At 32.7% G+C, this 6,753-nt stretch overlaps 1 long non-coding RNA gene across 2 annotated transcripts; it reads right to left on the bottom strand.

The window, feature by feature from the left end:
• Positions 1-317: 317 nt before the first annotated feature.
• Positions 318-1,322, bottom strand: LOC137252235 (uncharacterized). 2 transcript variants are annotated; one of them, XR_010953484.1, is made up of 3 exons: positions 1,223-1,322; positions 796-1,158; positions 318-740 (listed from the first exon to the last, which is right to left on the bottom strand). It is a non-coding gene; the product is annotated as an uncharacterized lncRNA (long non-coding RNA). The 2 variants fall into 2 exon arrangements; XR_010953485.1 differs by having other exon boundaries at positions 318-732.
• Positions 1,323-6,753: the final 5,431 nt, after the last annotated feature.

Below are 6,753 nucleotides of genomic sequence, written 5' to 3'. Positions count from 1 at the left end.
AAATAGCGGTGTTATTGGTATACATTCTTGTGAATAGCATACAACATAAAATTTCTAATATATATTCTCACAGACTTACTTAAACGTTAAACCACCGTGCAAACCTTTCATCTAATCTAAGCATCTGGGAACGTGACCAGGTCTTATGTAAAAATAGTACAAAATATAATATAAAATACTAGCCAATTACATTCGCTACTTGTGTCCTGAGCGTTTGAATGCGTCTGGAAACCATCATGACAGCATTTGAATTGAAATTAGAAGATTGGTTTATGCAAGGATATGATGTGAGGAAGTTAATCGCGAATAATCACCCCTATTCTGCATTTCGATTACGTTCCCGTTCTACGCTCCGCTTCAATCGAAGTTTGGTATTCTGCATTACGACGGAATCGTAAAGAGAAGAGGAAGATCAAATGATTTTTCGAAATCAGCTGTTGGTACGGAATGTGTGAACATTGGAACAAAATAAATTAAAGAAAATTTGTAAAAAACACTGAAAAACGTTTATATTTTATTATCCACGACATTTTGTACAAAAAAAAATCAATAGAATATATTGCCGCAGTGTTATATTTTTTTGAGTGAAGTGCTTTCATAATTGTAAGTGTGTTTTTGTCGTTCTTTTGGCCAATTCCCTGCCGTGGCCACCAAGTTTTGTTAAAACGGATTCCTGCACGAATATAGTTCACATTTTCTGAATTTTAAGGATGGTAATTTCATTGCACTGGCCTGAAATACTTTATAAAGGTTTATTTATTCTTTCCGCAAGGATTGTTTACGTTTTCGCTTTACCTTCCTCTACGCCGGCAGATTGCTTTGGCATATAACTGGACCCAACGAACAGACACAAATTATAGCTGTCTGTTATAATGGAATCAATAGCCGCGGCATTATTTATGGAGTTGGAAAGCAACGCATACGAAAATTCCCAGGCGACAATGGAAAGGCAAATATTGCGAGATTTGTGTAATCCATTTGAGATGAGTGACGAATTGTAAGAAATTGAACTTAAAAGTGGTAAAGTTTAATGACTTATTTTTTTATTTAGGTTCAAACAGAATTTTCGACTTAACAAGGATGCTTTCAAGTATATTTTAGATACTTTTGCGGGGCAAATACGTCCAAGGACTTCGACATCGACATGTTGTTTTTGACCTGAAAACATATAAAAAAACAATCATCATCAAGCCTTCTACGTTTCCTAACAAGTTTTACTTACATTTTTGTTAAAATTCTGTTATAAATTAATAAAAAAATAAAAAGAAAATATTTTTCCGCCAACTAATTTGCAACTTAGAAAAACGGAACTACGATCGCAATGCAGAATACAAAAAATCGAACGATTCGAAGTTGGATCGAAAGAGATTGGAACATAGAATACCAAAATTGCCAAATCGAAAAAATTCCAATCCAAGTCGAAATGCAGAATAGGGCTGAATATTCGTTCAGCGAGTAATGCAAAAGTGAATAGTCATAACAAGGACGAATTTTGGATATTAAGATTTATGTCGCTTTCACAATAATATGTTTATTAAATTACTGTTTTGTAATGATAGAAAAAAATGAAAAGTGTTATTTTAGTGTTATTTTTACACGCCTAAGTTTCATAGTATTTTTAAGATGAATTCAAATTTCTAATCATTATATTTTCAGGTAGAAAACTCTTTATTACTGGAAACCGTTTTTAGGCGTTCGGTCGATGTAACGAATTTTATTTCTGCTGAATCTGTTATAAATGTAGGGTTTATAATTTTACTTTACTTGTTTCAACTTAGTTAAAATTAGAAAATTTAGATTTAAGTTACTTTTGAATTGTTGCGTGAAAAGAAGAAAATTTTTGATTATTAAGTATTATAATTTTGATATTGAATTAAAGATTCAATTTTTTTAAATCTACAAATATAAATTAGTATCTACAAATAATTACCCTATAGTATAACAATTAGTATCTACAAATTAGTATCTACAAATAATTACCCTACAATTTGGCGATCCTACCACCCTAATATAACTCAACAACAACGCTGATTTTGCTGCATCTACCACAATTCGGTACTGAAGCAGGAAGGCAAGCAAAGTCGAGCGTAGCATTGCACATCCGATTCAGATCGTGTTAACAGCAGACAGCAAAAGTGGACATGGATCAGTTTAAATATTCCAGGCATGCTTAACCAACGAAACGATATCATTTCGTTACGATAATCAAAGTTAATAAACGAAACAAAGTCATTTCGTTTCGTTTATTAACGTTAAGAACGTCAAATTAACGTTAATTCGACGTTCTTAACGTCAATAAACGAAACGAAATGACTTTGTTTCGTTTATTAACGTTAATTATCGTAACGAAATGATATCGGTTCTTTGGTTAAGCATGCCTGAAATATTCCAATAAACAACGCATCGGTTAATGATCAACATAATACTTGAACTTTCGGCCTAGCAGAAACAAGATGTACTGTATTGTATCAACCAACTCAACGATTGTGTGAAAGCGAGAAAAATATATGTAGTTAGTGTCTGGTGAGATGTGGAAATAAATAACACTGGTCGACGGCCAAAATTTATCAGAGACGCCGTTATGAAATTCGTATGTAAAACCACCCCCTGATTTCGAAAATCGAGTTCATTTTTGATTCTATGGTACCGTTTTTGAGATATTTGCAATTTACCGTTATTCGAAAAAACCAAAAAGATGGCTCCCTTTAATTACGTATATCTCACGAACGGGTCAAGCAATTGCAAATAAGCTTACAGAATCGGAAAGACGATAAAATTTGCTATAACTGCATTATACATTGGTTTTTGTTCAACCATATAGTTTTCGAGATATTAGCTCATCATTTCAGATTTTTGTTTTTTTTTTTATGAAAAAATATGAAAAAATTACTTTTTGCGAGGGCAGCATTCCAAAACCACATATTCCAAATATTTTTTATTTACGTAAAGCTCTGTTTAATTAGAAAAAAGATAAGCTATCATCGAAGAAAATCGATGCAAAAATACGTAAGTTATAAGCGATCAAATAAAAATACCCATGTTGCGCAACTTCAATGTATGTATACATACATATATTAAAGGTATAAAGTGCAAATGGGATATTATCCGGATAAACGAATAACACCATAACAATGATAATACTTTTTCTTTAAATAAATCAAATAGTACTTTTAATACTCGAATTGTTTTATAGTAGGTAGAGTGGTTGCATCGAAAGGAAGAGTGGTTGGGTTCGAAAGCTGCTGTAGGCATGTAGTTATAAATATGTATTTCCGTCACTAATGGATAAGTATGCAGTTAGTATTTTCTTTTCCCGGCTTCGTATAAAAAGGAACCTTTCTGTCTAGGTAAGATTTGATTTTTTAAATTTTATTCTTGTTCCGAGTATAAATATGAGTTAATGCGCCTTGAAACTTCATAACATCTGCAAGGCTCGCCAGAGATAGTTCAGTTCATAAGTCAAATTTCAAAACCGTGATTTAGTAAAAAAAATAAAATGAGTAAAAGGACGCGAGAATTTGAGTGTTATAACGATCCAGATATGTTCTGTTTCATGAGTGGCCAATATACTATCATAAGGCGACGACGAGTGTTCTCATATCATATCAAAACTTTATACTCCAAGTATTTTGGCATTGAGCCTAAAAATGCTGAAAAACCATGGACATCGAACACTTTGTGTACATCGTGTCGAGTAGAATTGATTCAGTCGGAATCATGACAACAAATAAAATTTGATACACCAATGATATGGAGAGAACCTACTTGCCATTCAATAGAGTGTTATATTTGTCAAACAAAAGTTCTTGGCGTTGGAAGATCAAGAAGAGTAACCTGTGCCAGCGTACATACAGTGACATTACCAGTACTACATTCAACGGCAGTTGCGGATCCAGTTCCATTGTCAACAGTAATATTTGAGTGCGAGGAATCAATTTGTACTGAATTTCGCATGGGAAACGAGAGAAACGTTCTGTCACAAGCACAACTTAATGATTGGATAAGAGATTTGGAACTATCCAAGGAAAAGGCCGAGATCCACACTTCTCGTATGCAACAATTTAAATTTGTATCCTCCGATGTTAAGGTGATATATTGTAGAACTCGTCACGAACCATTTTCCAAACACTATACCAAGAAAGACATTATATGCTACTGCAACGACATTCTTGGTTTATTCAAAGAGTTTGGTCAAGCATATGATTCAAAAGAGTGGCGATTGTTCATAGACAGCAATAAACTGAGTTTAAAGGCTGTATTATTGCATATTGGTAACAAAAAGCCTTCTATCCCGCTAGCACATGCAGTAAATACAAAGGAAACCTACGAGGAAACGCAAAAACTACTCAAATTTATCAAGTATGAAGAGCATGATTGGAAAATATGTTCTGATCTCAAAGTCGTTGCAATGCTATGCGGTCTACAAAGTGGCTACACGAAGCACTGCTGCTTCCTCTGCAAGTGGGATAGCCGAGCTCGTAAGGACCACTACGTCAGAAAGGATTGGCCGGAAAGAGTCGAGTTTACCGTTGGTGTGGATAACATCAAATACACCCCTCTTGTCAAGAAAGAGAAAATCATACTTCCACCCTTACACATCAAGCTCGGTCTCATTAAAAACTTGGTTAAGGCTTTGGACAAAGAAGGCGAAGCATTCGACTATATGAAAACAATTTTTCCAGATATTTCTCAAGCCAAGATAAAGGAAGGTATTTTTGTCGGACCACAAATAAAAAATTTGATCAACAATAATCAATTCAAAGGACTACTCTCATCAGATGAGGCAGCAGCGTGGGAATCCTTTGAAAACGTCGTTGCTTCTTTTCTCGGTAGACACAAAAGCCCTAACTACGAGCAGATAGTGAACGACTTAATCAATAATTATGCGAAAATGGGTAAATATTAAAGGCTTATTAAAATTAATTTCCCAAAATTCTATAACTTGTTTACCTAACTAATATTTTCTTTCCGGGCGTAAATATGTCGTTAAAAATTCACTTTCTGCACTCACATTTGAGCTTTTTTCCGGCAAATCTTGGCGACGAAATTCTCGAACATGGCGAAAGGTTTCATCAGCAAATGAAATTAATTGAAAATCGATATCAAGGATTCTGGGACGTCGCAATGATGGGTGATTACTGCTGGTTTCTCATAAGAGAAACCGATCCTAAACTGAATAAGCGTCAAAGTCGAACACATAATTATTTCGACTACATAGTAAAATAAAATTAAGATAAAGATTGTTAGAATATAGTACAAACATAAATAAATTAAAAAAAAAAGTTAAAAATATGGGTAATTTCATTCATAAATTGAACTTTTACCTAAATAGAAACAGATCATAGCTAGATATTTCACTCTTCTTTATACCATACATACGTTTTGAGGTATACGTTGAAATTGCGCAACCTGGGTATTTTTATTTGAGCGCTTATAACTTACGTAGTTTTGCATCGATTTTCTTCGATTATAGCTTATCTTTTTTCTAATTAAACAGAGCTTTACGTAAATAAAAAATATTTGGAAAAAAAGTTGTGGTTTTGGAATGCTGCCCTCGCAAAAAGTAATTTTTTTCATATTTTTTCATAAAAAAAAACAAAAATCTGAAATGATGAGCTAATATCTCGAAAACTATATGGTTGAGCAAAAAACAATGTATGACGCATTTATAGCAAATTTTATCTTCTTTCCGATTCTGTAAACTTATTTGCAATTGCTTGACCCGTTCGTGAGATATACGTAATTAAAGGGAGCCCTCTTTTTGGTTTTTTCGAATAACGGTAAATTGCAAATATCTCAAAAACGGTACCATAGAATCAAAAATGAACAATTTTCGAAATCAGGGGGTGATTTTACATACGAATTTCATAACAGCGTTTCTGGTAAAGAAAAAAAGTTGAAATTCGTGGTCCAGTGTAATCAGCTAAGCGTGAATGAATTGGACTGAGTTATTTAAGTTTGGTGAAGAAAATTACAACAAAACCAACAATTTTCACCGTTCCCAAAATAAAATTATTCAAAAATTTAATCAACATTTAATGCAAAAATAGAAATAAATAGGTGTAATTTAACGTTATACAAAATCTAAGTTGACATGTACAAATACATACATATGTGCTAAAAAATTTTCTTTTTGATTGAATTCAATTGACAGTTGATTTGTGCGTGTTTATCTCATACCGCAAACAAAAACTCTGTTTAATTGCATTTGCAACAGTTCTTAAATATTGCAACTCTTGTTATCAATATTATATACAATACAATTAACCAGGAAAGAAAGTAATTTGTTTATTTGTTTTTGTTTAATCAGTAGCCGAATTATTTATTCGTATATTTAGTGTTTTTTGTTGCTGTTACTACAAGTGCTTACTGTTGTTTTTGTTAGCTAATTGTACGCAACGTCGACGTCTCACCTACATAGGTGACATAGGTGACTTTGATCTAAATGTGGATAGGCTCATACAGCGGTTCCCTGAGCGCAAATGACTATGAATATTTTACTAATAAAGCCATTGCATAATTACATCAATCAATTTGAAAGCCATTGCTCAATTTCTTCAATCAATTTTGAAATCTTTGTGCAGTTTTATATACCATATTTTGTATAAAGGTTTGATTTTGTAATATATATATAATATATATATATAATAAACAATTATTATAAAATATAAATATTTTATATATTGATGTTCAATTTTTATTAAATTTCTCTTTCTACAGATTAGTTAAAATGTTTCATTATCCACAACACAA

This window comes from Eurosta solidaginis, chromosome 5 (assembly GCF_040869045.1).
Source record: "Eurosta solidaginis isolate ZX-2024a chromosome 5, ASM4086904v1, whole genome shotgun sequence".
Taxonomy (NCBI): domain Eukaryota; kingdom Metazoa; phylum Arthropoda; class Insecta; order Diptera; family Tephritidae; genus Eurosta; species Eurosta solidaginis.
The sequence above is the reverse complement of the archived record's forward strand: the minus strand, read 5'-3'. Positions and strand labels throughout refer to the sequence as shown.